The 12,772-nt window shown below is 42.5% G+C and overlaps 1 protein-coding gene across 1 annotated transcript in view; it reads left to right on the top strand.

Annotated features, from left to right (window-relative positions):
* The window catches only part of GRID2IP (Grid2 interacting protein), a 60,445-nt gene that overhangs the window by 8,092 nt on the left and 39,581 nt on the right, over positions 1-12,772 (top strand). The window lies entirely within an intron of this gene.

Genomic DNA, 12,772 nt, shown 5'->3' with positions numbered 1-12,772 from the left:
TAGGTGTATTTTTCTAGGGCTGCTAGTGGAAGTAGAACTTTTGGGCCAAAGAATTTAATGCCTAATTAAATATAGGCATTTTAAAAATTTTAACAAATATTACTAAATTGTCACCTATAAATGAGAGAGCCTGTTTCTCCAAACCCTTGCCAACATTTGCTAGATCTATTCCTTTAATATTTAACATTGTGATGGGTGAAATGGCATTTTCATTTATTTGCTCAGTCAACGCTTACATATCACGATATCACTTACTGTGTTCCAGGTACTGTTCTAAGTACTTTAAAATTTTTAACTATCGTTTAATCTTTATAGTAACTCTATGAGGTAAATATTGTTACGCCACTTTAGTAGCTGAGGACACGGAGGCATAGAGAAGTTAAATAATTACTTGAGAGTCACAGAGCTAGAAAGTATTAGAGCCACAATTCAAACTCAGACTAGTGTTCTTAATTACTGTGCTGGACCGTCTGAATTATCACGACTGTTTCTAGTGATGTAAAACATTTTATGTGTTTATTGGCCAATTGTCTTTGCTCTGTTGTGAATTGCTTACAATTATCCTTTGCCATTTTTGTTTGAGTTGTTTACCATTTTCTTGTTGCTTTGTAGTACTTATTTATGTATTTTGTGTATTTGTTAGGGTACAGGTTAAGCTGTTTCTCTTAGTTTAGGTTCCCCCAAAAGCAAACCCCAAGACAGGGATTTGGAACAAGGAGTTCATTTTTTGGAGGTGTTCCCAGGAAACCTGGTGAGGGATTGGAGGAGTGAGCGCAGAGTGGAAAGCCAAGAAAACATGTTTATGACCAGAGATGGGCATGTGGAGACCCTCTGAGAGGCTCCATAAAACATGCCTTCAGGTTGTTTCTCTGACTGGCAATGCTGATGGGGTATTCATCCAATCACTCAGAGCTCTGATTTCTACTCCTTCCAGCCTGCCCGCACGTAGATCCGCCCGGCCCCAGTGACAGAGAGCATCCTCAGGCAGAGACTCAGGAAGCCACGGCATGTCCAGGAACTGTCCTCCAGTAACCTCCACCGAGGGCTGTGGGGATGTGGGCAGGGCACCTACAATGTCTGCTGTATTGTTACAACAGAGAAACCCCGAACGAAGCACAATGGCTTTAATAAGAAAGAGCTTATTTCTTCCATGTGCAATAGTCCAGAGGTAGGTGGACAGGAGCAACAGGCAGTTCTGCTCCAGGAGATCCACGAGCTGACATAGGGACCCAGATTCTTCCTGTCTTGTTACTCCACCACTAGTTTGAGCAGAGCTTCCCAAACTTTCTGTTCACAGCACCCTTAAGTGCCTTAGAAATTTTTTCACAGAGCTCCTAGGCCAAAAGAAGTATCTAACAATCCCATCGACTAAATAATTAGCTGTAAACAAGTTCCTAAGTATTTATGTCCTAACAGTGTAGTTGCATACTGCATAATTTATCAAACTTTAAAATCAGATTGGAAACCACCATTCTCGTTTCCTGCTCCACCTAAATATTCCAGAGGCACTTGCTTTCTCAGTCCATCATCATAAAGATACAACATCAGGAATTTAGCAATCTAATGTTGAAAGCATGAACTAGCTCAAGCCAGCATTTCATGTACAATGCAGATGTTGCTTTGTTTCCTCAAATTTTAAGATATCCACAGCACCCCTATGAGATCGCTGTGGCACCTCAGGGCACTTTGTGCAGTTTGGAGTCACAGCACTCGGATGTTGTCCTTATCCCAAAGTCACCTCCTTGCAGCACCTGAGAAATGGCGGAGGAGGAAATGAAAGCTGTTTGCTTTTAAGAATGGAACTTGACAATTGTACTTAGCCTTTCCTGCTCAGATCCCATTGGCCAGACCTTAGTCACATGGCCATACCTGGCTACAGGGGCCGCTGGGAATTGTAGTCTCTGGCGGTGCTGCCATGTGTTCAACTTACACTTGGAAAGTTATTACTAAAAGGAAGAAATGGAAATTATTCTCTCATATTCTGAATATTAATCCTTTGTTTCTGCTATAAATGTCATATATTTTTCTCCTACATGTCACACATCTGTTAACTTTATGGTTCCTGTCAACAGAGGTTTTAAATTCTGAAGTACTCAAATTTATCAGCCTTTTTCTTTTGTGGCTTTTGTTCTCATATCTTATTTAACAAGGTTTTCTTTACCCCAACATTACACACACCAAAAATATATATATACACACAAATATATTCTCCAATGTTTTTTTATATGTTGTTTGGGTAGGATTGAACTACCCCCAGATCTAGGGGTGGGTGTTAATTGGTCTCAGCCAATCGAGACAATCCTATCCTTATCACAATACTTTTTCAAAACAAAGCCAACCTCTGTAATGTTTGGCCAGTGTCTGGAACATGAGTGAACCAATTGGAGTGAAGCTAGGATTCCTGTTCATTTAGTATAGGTGCCTTCTCTCCCCTCCATTGAATAATGAAATTAAAGAGGAAGCCGGTAGCTTTACTTCCCTTATCTTGGGGCTGTGAGGAAAGCCAGCTTGAGGATGGAGGCTGCACACGGGAGAGGACAGACCCAGGAAAGGCCCAGAGAAGTCAGAGCCTGGAGCAAACGGTGCCTGAAGTTGACCCAGTGCTGGACTTCACAGTTAGATGAGCCAAAGGGCCCCTTTACTGTTTTAAACCATTTTGAGTTACATTTTCTGTAACTAAAGACATCCTAATCTTAACAAATGTACAGTCACTTAGCTAGCTCTTCTTCCACCTCATATTTTTCTTTTTAAACTCATTTTTTAATTTTATAGAAAATATAAATAACAGCTGAGAAAAAGACTATATTTTACTATCTTAACTGCTACTTTATTGTATATTTATATAAACATGAAAAATGTGAATTTTATATTTAAAAGGTTTGTAACATAGTTTGTAATCGTAGCATTAGGTTGATGCAAAATAATTGCGGTTTAAAAGGTTAAAAATAATTGCAAAAACTGCAATTACATTTACACAAACCTAATATATAGATAATTTTTGAATTTTGCTTTTATTTAGCTTATCATAAATGATTTTCCTCTAGATAGTTTTAGTTGTTATTCATAGTTACAATGTAATGAACTTTATATTATCTTATTGTTAGACATTTGTATTATTTCCTACTTTTTAATATTATAGATAGTTTTGCAAGTAACACATTCATAGCTTTTATTTTTTTCAGTGGAATTATTTTCTCAGGATAAATCTCTCAGTGGTTGATCGGTTCCTGAAACTCATGTGTTTCTGGCATTTTATTGTTTCCCTCTGTTCTTCAAAACCTCCAAGCATGAACCTTGACGTTTGTATTTTATAAATATGTAGCATAGGAGAAAACACACTGTTTAAGCCTAAAGCCAAACATTTATTTCAAGCTTGATGGACAGAATTGTGTAACCTGTGAAATATGTAGCAAAGACTCCCTCTTTGGAGCATTCCCACCACTCCTGTCAGCCCCTGAAACTGGACCTGTGGTATCAGTTTTTTACCTGCTGCAGGTCGGTTGACAGGATTAACCAGCTTTTATACCATGATCTCTTGTCCCCAAGGGAATGACTGAGGCAGTACTTGGGTAATGGGATACAGGACTTCATAGCTCCCCTGGCAACAGGCAAATAGCACCTGATACTTGTTTAAAATCAGTTATTTGTTTGTCAGGAGAAATTTTACGGTGGAGAAAACAAAAATTTTAAAAAGAAATGTAACAAAAGTATTTTTGTTGTAAGGCAAGGATTGGGTCTGTGTTTGCTTACTTATCAGCAGCAACTATTTTAATGACTAGCTCATAGTAGATGCTCAATATAAATGTGTTGAATGAGTGAAAGGAAAAGGATGAATTATATACCCAAATGAAATCTGTATCATGGATATCACCAAAACAAATACCTCTGTCCAGTAGGTGGGCCACAGTGTGTCACCATTAGCCAGCTTGGAGCAGAATGTAGGTGTGACCAACTTAAAATTCTGAATTTCCGCTTGACCTTTGCTACCTTGATTGCTGCTCCTTAAAGTCTCCAGGTCAAAGGGGGATTATCAGGGCAGAATCTCCATTTTCTGATCACTTCTCGAAGGATCTTAACTTGGTGCACTGCTCAGCTTGTCTCAGCCCAAATGCTCTGTTATTCTGGCCACCAGTTCTGCACTTCACCCTCAGCTGTGGTAGCTCTCAAATGAGTATACAAGTATACTACACTTAAAAATTAAACGCTCTTTATCTGGAATTCAAATTTACCTGGGCATCTTGTATTTTTATTTGCTGAATCTTGAGATCTATTTCCAGCCACCGTCTTAATGCCTCTCAACAGAGATTCTAGTTTTCTACCCTAATTGCGACCAGGAATGAGTCTTGCCATCGGAATCTGGTCGTTTTTGGCTCACAGTGCTGAGCAGAAGGAGCATCCAGCCCTGGACATTGGGTTCAGGCTCAGCTATCTCATGATGGCCTCCGAGATGTTTTTCAGAAAAGAGAAGCCACCTGACATCCTGCAGTAAAGGCAGACAAGGAAGAAATTACAGTTGGTGGACAGAAGATGGTCCCCCGTTTCATATAAAGTATAGAGTTTGTGTTCCACTTGTTCTATTTGTATGGTACACAGATAGAGGCTAGAGAAAGACAAGGGACGGCATTGTGAGTGCTGTCTCAGAGTTGTGGGGACAAAATGAATGGCACTGTTTGGTTAGTGTGCCAGAGTCATGACTTTCTTATTAACGCTCTTGACACCAAATGAATCAGGATCGATGCTGAGCTCTGTGAAGAGCAGACATGAATGTAATTCCAGGAAGGAATTCAGAATGAAAATATTGCCTGGGAAATCACGTAGGGGTTAGGAATACGAGCTTAGGGGGCCGGCCCGATGGCTCAGGTGGTTAGAGCTCCATGCTCCTAACTCCGAAGGCTGCCGGTTCGATTCCCACATGGGCCAGTGGGCTCTCAACCACAAGGTTGTCAGTTCAATTCCTCGAGTCCCGCAAGGGATGGTGGGCTGCGCCCCCTGCAACTAGCAACGGCAACTGGACCTGGAGCTGAGTTGCACCCTTCACAACTAAGACTGAAAGGACAACAACTTGAAGCTGAACAGCACCCTCCACAAGTAAGATTGGAAAGAGAACAACTTGACTTGGAAAAAAGTCCTGGAAGTACACACTGTTCCCCAATAAAAGTCCTGTTCCCCAATAAAAGTCCCGTTCCCCTTCCCCAATAAAAGCTTTAAAAAATCAGTATTGACCACTAATATCATAGATGCGATCGTCAGAGTTAACAAATGTGATCAATACGGAAGAATAAAGTGGGAAGTATTTCTGGTGCAAGAGGTTTTGGGCATCAGGGTTCTTTATGTTGCAAGTAATAGTAAGTCCAACTCAAACTGGATTAAACGACAAGGGAGTCTTGTTGGCTCCTGCCACTGGAATGTCCAGAGATGGGGTGGGCTTCAGGAATGGTTTGAATCAGCAGCTCAATGGCATCATGAAGGACAGAGGTTCTTTTTGTCCCTTACTCTGCCACCCAGTAGCAGCTTTATCCCCAGGCCAGTTTTCCTCCTGGTGATGGGATGGCTGCCAGCCACAGTTGGGGCTTCATGCTTCCACATTCACTTCGAATGAGGGGAGATAGGAGAGGTTTACCCTGGCATTCCAAGTGGGAGTGCTGAGATTCACTCTGGCCGGCTTGAGTCATCTGCTCACCCCTGAACCAATGATGGGGCCAGGGTGTGAGTTCAACTAGGCCCTGTACTGAAGCTGCCGGGGTTGGAATCAATTTCTCCCAAATCACATAAGATGCTCAGGGGAGAGGAATTCCAGATGGAAACATGATTGATACTAGAAAGGAACATGAATGCTGGGTGGCAATCAATAAGTTGTTATATCTGGCATGATGGGAGGAATTTGTCAAAAGTGTATCACAAATTAAGATTAAGCCCAGAATGAATGAAGGTGCAGCAGTGAAAACATGGGGTGCTTGGGGCATGGCAGGAACTTGTGTGATGGATGTCCTTCGTTTCCCAGACTCAAAGGCAAATCTATTAATAAAATTCCTTCCTGGCAGCCGTCTCCTGGTGTAGGTTCAAGGAAATGTATATTCAAAGGACAGGGGAGGAAATTTTAGCCACAAAGCTGCAGTAGCACAGTTCTCCAAGGTCACCCAGAATGGATGTGATTTCTTAGGAGAGCAAGAAGGCATAAAGAGAGACGAGGCAGAGGCTGCCCAACGACATGGGGCTGGTAGAAAAAGAGGAACTGGCAAGAAGGCCAAGTTGAGGGAGTCACTATGACTTGAGAACCGGGAAAGAGTGCGGCCATGGAAGCCTCTCCAGGGAGGCTCCAATGGGAGTCCAGTGGGAGGAGTCTGGAGTCAGTGTCCCACAGAATCCATCTGATGTGCCTGGGAAGTGAGGAGCCCCATCCCAGCTCAGTAATGACAGTGGACTAGCCTCCCAGGTTCTGATGGCTCCTCTGGACCAGCGAGCCACTAGAACAACATCTCTTCAGAGATGGCACATAGCTGCCTAGGTAGCCCTTCTCCCGGGCCAGGAAAGCCACGCAATCCACACCAGACTGTGATTAGGTGCTAAATAAAACTATTATGTTAAGCCACTGAGATCGGAGATCATTTGTTACAGCAGCTAGCATTAATCACCCTGACTAATACACGATCTGAGTTGTTGGTGAAAGCTATAGCATGGCCCCATGCCAATCATCAAACCTGCTCTGAAAATACCATTATGTCATTGGTCAACTTCAGCTCTCATGTCATGGGGATGAACAATCATCTGGACCACCCGCTCCATTCCTCCAGCAGGTGGTCACCTACTCCCCTGCCTTTGATCTTCAGGACATAATACAGATATATTAGGAGGCTTTGGGTAGGAGTACACGACATGACTACAAGATAGTAATGCCCAGTTTGGAGTCTTCTCAGTCCAGAGTGGCCAGATGTGCTAGGGTAGACTTGGCATGGAGAGAAGAAGACGCCAGTCAATTTTAAACTGATGTCTGGGTTTTCCCAATCAACCCGTCTGCCCTCGTTTGCTCTCCTTGGCCAAGGCCACTTGCCCAGCTCTCACATCCTGAATAAAGAGTCTTTTTGCTATATGCAGATAAACTTTTACTATGGCAGTACATTAGTTTTCTTGGGCTGTCATAGAAAACACCACAGACGGGGTGGCTTAAACAATATACGTTTGTTTTCTCCCAGTTCTGGAGGCTGGAAGTCTGGGATCCGGGTGTCTGCAGGGTTGGCTTCTCCCGAAACCTCTCTCTTTGGCTTGCAGACGGCCACCTTCTCTCTGTGTCCTCACATGGTCTTTCTTCTGTGTGTGCAAGCACCTGGTGTCTCTTTGTGTCCTAATTTCCTCTTCTTATAAGGACACCAGCCATGTTGGGTCAGGGCCCCCCCGACGACCTCATTTTGACTTAATCACCTCTATCGGCCCTATCTCCAAATCCAGTCACATTCTGAGGTAGGGGGGTTGGGAATTCAACATATGAACTTGAAGAGAAACAATTCAGCCCCTAACAAGCAGGCTCCATTTTGTGGCCTTCAATCATATTTCTGTGAATTATTTAAGGGGGGAAAAGCCTCTTCTGATGGAGGAGTCGGAACACCTACAACGTGCTCTGGACAGGGCACCATGGTTGGGAGGCGTGTTTTTCAGAGTTGGCGAGAAGAAAAAGTTAGGAAAAAATCTACACAACCTTGGTTTGAGTTTCTAGATACAATGTCAAAAGCTTCATGCCCCCAAATTTAACAAACTGGACTTTATTAAAATTAAATACTTTGCTCTGTGAGTAACACTGCTAAGAGAATGGAAATACAAGTTACCCACCGGGGGAAAATATTTGTAAATCATATATCAGATAAAGGACTTGTATTCAAAATATTGTTTAAAATCTCTTAAAAGTCAACAATTACAAAATAAAATGTAATAGTCAAAATATCTGGACAGACACCTCAGCAAAAAGGATACATGGGGTGCTCCCTTCTAGTTGCTAGATGGGGTGCTGCCCAATCATGAATCATGAATCGCTTAATAAAGCCAATAAGATCTTCAAAAAAAAAGAGACGATACGCAGATGACAGATAAGCCTATGAAAAGATACTCAACATCATTTAGCATTAGGAAAAAGTAACTTTAAATAGCTCTTTTAGGGCTAAAATCCAAAACAGCCTTTATGCCAGTTGCCTACAAGGATGTGGAGCAACAGAATCTCAGTCACTGCTGGTGCGCATGCAGACGGTACCACCACTTTGGAGACAGGTTGACGATTTGACAAAACTAACTTGTGTCTTACCACGTGAGACAGCAATCATATGCCTAGACAGTTAACCCAACTGATTGAAAGTGATGTCTACACAAAAGACCGACCGTATGTGAATATCTACAGGAGATTTATTCCTAATCGCCCCAAACTGGAAGGAACAAAGATGATGTCCTTCAATAGGTAAATGGATAAAGAAATTGTGGTTCATGCATATAATAGAATGATATGCAAAAATAAAAAGAAATGAGGGAGAGGGAGGGGAAGGGGAACGGGAAGAAGAATACTAAAGAACATTTAATAAATCTATTATGAGCTATTTAAAAAGACACAGAAAATCTGTTAAGATAATCAAAACCAAGGAAATTGCCAGATTGGAGGAACCTAAGGAGACATGACAACTAAATGTGCCATCCTGGATAGGATCCTGGGACAGAGAAAGGATATTAGGTAACAACGAAGACACTAAATTAGAATTACTAATAGGTACAAAAATATAGTTAATAATGGATCAATACTAGTTCATTAACTGACAAATGTACCATAGTAATGTAAGATGTCAGCCATAGGGGACATTGGATATGGGGTATATGGAAAATACTATCATTGAAAATTTTCTGTGAATCTAAAATTACTCTAAAATTAAAAGCTTATTTTATTTAAAAAATGATTTGTAACTTTTGGGAATACAGTTGAATTGTCGGAAGAACATAATGATAGTGAATATAATACTAATCACAAAACAGTGCTTATCTGTGCCACTGGGGGCCGTCCTGGAGGTTCCCTTACAATTCCGTAGGGCAGCCTCGCAGGGAGAATGCACTTCCTTCTATGAGAGGGAGGGCATCTCAGGGTTTATTGGCATATTCACTCATTTGACAAATAATTTATTGAGTACCCACTATGAGCTGAGTACTGTCCTAGGTGCTACAGGTATCACAATGAACAAAAAACATGGACATCACTGCCCTCCCAGGGCTTGCATTCTGATGGTGGAGACAGACAATGAAAGAGAGAAATCAGTAAGTTACATGGCATGACAGTGAGAAGTGCTGTGGAGAAGGGCTTGGAGGAGTGCTAGGAGAGGGCTCATGGAACAAGAGACAGCGGAACATGTTGTAAGAGGCACCAGGAGCACATGCAGACACCCAGAGGAAAGCAGTCTAGGCAGAGGGAAGAGCTAGTGCAAAGGCCCTGAGGTGGGAACATGCCTGCCTATGCATGGAGGGAGTGAGCAAGGGGGAAAGTCAGGGAGATGCCAGGGGCCTGCCTGGGAGGGTCCTGCAGGCTCTCGTGAGGATGTAAGCAGTGGGGAGCGTTTCTGAGCAGAGGAGTGACATGATGTGACTTCCCTTTTAACAGATCCATCATTCTAGCTGCTATGTTGCCAATAGGCTGCAGGGGGCAAGGGAAGACCAGTGAAGAGGCTTAGGAACCAGTTCAGGAGAGTGGGAGTGCAGAGAAGTTGGTGAGTTCTGGTTAGGATTTGAAAGTCGATGGCAGAGTCCTTAGGCTATGTTGGTGTTTGACTTTGGGGTGTACGATTAAAAAGGGAGTCAAAGATGCCAGTCCTTCAGAGCAGCAGCCGCCCACGAGTCTCCAGGGGTTCTCCTTTCCGTTCCTGCAAACTCCCCCAGGAAACCCCTGGAAACCTGGGCCTGGCTCCCTACCCCCACCTGTTGGCGTTTTAAGGGTTTGGTTGGCTCAACCTTGTGGGATTTGTGGGAAGTGCCCCCACACATGTTGAGAGTCTATTGGGACAGCCTGGGCAAAGCCTTAAGGATCGAACATGGAACATGGAGAAAGGATCCAGGCTTACATTCCAGAGAAGTGTTCTTCTGCGGTGAGTTCTAGACTCCAGAACTTGGAGTCCTCTGAGAGCTTAGAAAAAGGAGGGCAGAGATAGTCAAATCCCACCTCAACTGCTCATGAGCTTGTGTGACTTCGTTGGGAGAGTTGTGACAATCAAATGACAGTTACCTGGCACATGATCAGGTCTGGCTCAGTGCGCATTCTTTCCCCATCCTCTTTAAGTTATAGAGTTTCGGAGTGTACCCCTCAAGTAATTCAAGTTTTAAAAATCAACTTTATCGAGATATAATTTATACATGATAAACTGCATACACTTAAATGTACAATTCAGTAAATTGTGACATATATATATCCCTGGCAAATTACCACCACAATCAAAATACAGATCATTTCCATCATCCCCAGAAGTTTTCTCATGCCCTTCTGCAATGCACCCTTCCCTCCACCTTGGCACCAGACACCAGTGATCTGCTTTCTGACACTACAGATTCATCTGCATGTTATAGAACTTAATGTACCTGGAATCACAGAGTCTTTTGTTACTGGCTTCTTTCACTTAGCGTGAGGCTCTTGACGTTCATCCGTGTTGTTGTCTGGATCCATAGTTCATTTCTTTTTATATCTGAGTAGGGTTCCATTGGATACATTGTGTACCACAATGAGTTTATCCATTGCCAGTAGATGGCTGCTCCGATTGTTTCCACTTTGGGGCTACTGTGACTAGTGCTGCTGTAACATTCATGTCTGAGTCTCTGTGGACCTAGATACTTCAGTTTCTCCTGGGGAAATAAATGCCTAAGCGTGGGATGGGAGTGAATCGTGTGGTTAGTGAGTGTTTAGCTTTTTAAGAAATGCCACAGAATTCTATAATGGTTGTGCCATTTTACATTCCCGTCAGCAGTGTCAGGTAACTCCATTTTTTACCATCTAGAGAAACATCAGTTTGTTAATGCAAGAAGACAGAAGGGCAAGCCAAGTCACCCATGTGACAGCTGCAGTTTATGTCTAATTGCCATGCAGCACAACAGTTATGCAGCTCATTAAGCATTTGGCCTGTGCTTGAACTTGTATTCTATTACATCAGACACTCTTCTACCATGTTCTGCAGACACACTTGCTCACTCGTGTGTTTTTTTTTTAATATGAGGATATACTATTAGCTCCCTATCAGAGTTATAACATACAGAAGACTAGGGAACACATATGGATCTCTCTCTGTCTTTCTCTCTCTCTTTCTCTTTGTCTCTCTCTCTCTGTTTTTCTCTCTCTCACACAAACACACACACACACACACATACACACACACACACACATACACACACACACACACACACACACACTAACTTGGAGAGCACCTTTGGGTAAAACAAACTGGAAAACATCCAGCTCAGTCATGGTGACCTATTAAGAGTACCTTCTAGTCTATCTGATTCCCATCCCCCACATCCTGAGAAGAGGGTTTAAAAATAAACTTTTAATTTTAGAATAGTTTTAGATTTGCAGAAAAGTCATGAAGATAGTGCAAAGTTCCCCTTTACCCCATACCCAATGTCCCCTATTGCTGACATCTTACATTACTAGGGTACATTTGTCACAACTAATGAACTAATATTGATCCATTATTATTAGCTAATTCAGATTGCTTTAGTTTTCACCTAATGCTCTTTTTCTGTCGCAGGAGCCCGCCCGGAATCCCACACTGCATTTGGTCATCAGGTCTCCTTAGGTTCCTTTAATCTGTGACAACTTCTGAGACTTTCCTTGTTTTTGATGACCTTGCGAGTTTTCAAGAGTCAGGTATTTTCAGAAGGTCCCACGATTTGGGTTTGCCTGATGCTTTCCTCATGGTTAGACTGGTTATGGTTTATTGAGAGGAAAACCACAGAAGAAGAGGGCCATTCTCATCACATCAAATAAATGGTACAGTACCATCAACCTGACTTATCCCTATTGATGCTGAACTTGAGCACCTGACTGAGGTCATGTTTGTCCACTGTAAAGTTACTCCCCGCCCACCGCTTCATGCTGTCCCTTTGGAAGGAAGTAATATGCACAGCCCACACTTACGGGGAAGTAGCTACATAAATTATTGGGAATTCTACTGCACAAGAGATTTGTCTCTTCCTCGTTTATTTAATCAATTGTTCATATAAGTATGGACTGGTGGATATTTATTTTATATTTTGGGTTATAATCTGATACTATGTTATTTACCTTTTTGCTCAAATTGTTCCAGCATTGTCCACTTTCAGCAAACTCCTGTGTCCCTTAGAGAGAGAAAGAGAGAGACAGAGAGAGACAGAGAGAGAGAGGTAGTTTAGCCCTTCCTTACTCTATGGCAGTAGAAGATGCTCCAGGCTCATGTTATATATTTCCTGTCTAAGCCAGATAATCAAGTCATTTCTCCAAGGAGCCCAGGCTCCTTTTATTGGGGAATGATATGGAAATTCAAATCGGGCACTGGATGTGCTCATTGCTGCTGGGGTGTCTTTGCTTCGAGTCCCTCGGGGCTGACAAAGCAAGCAAATATATGTGCAGATACTACCCTACGTATGGACACATCTATAAATATTTCTGTGTGTATCCATCTCCAGCTATAGTAAGCTAAACATGAGTTCATACCAGTGTCCCTATTCTCATCCAGTACCACGTAGATCATTCTAGCTTTCCCCCTTTGCTTGTCTGTAACCTCCCACTCCAACAGAG

Source organism: Rhinolophus hipposideros (assembly GCF_964194185.1).
Source record: "Rhinolophus hipposideros genome assembly, chromosome: 23".
Classification (NCBI taxonomy): Eukaryota; Metazoa; Chordata; class Mammalia; order Chiroptera; family Rhinolophidae; genus Rhinolophus; species Rhinolophus hipposideros.
The sequence above is the reverse complement of the archived record's forward strand: the minus strand, read 5'-3'. Positions and strand labels throughout refer to the sequence as shown.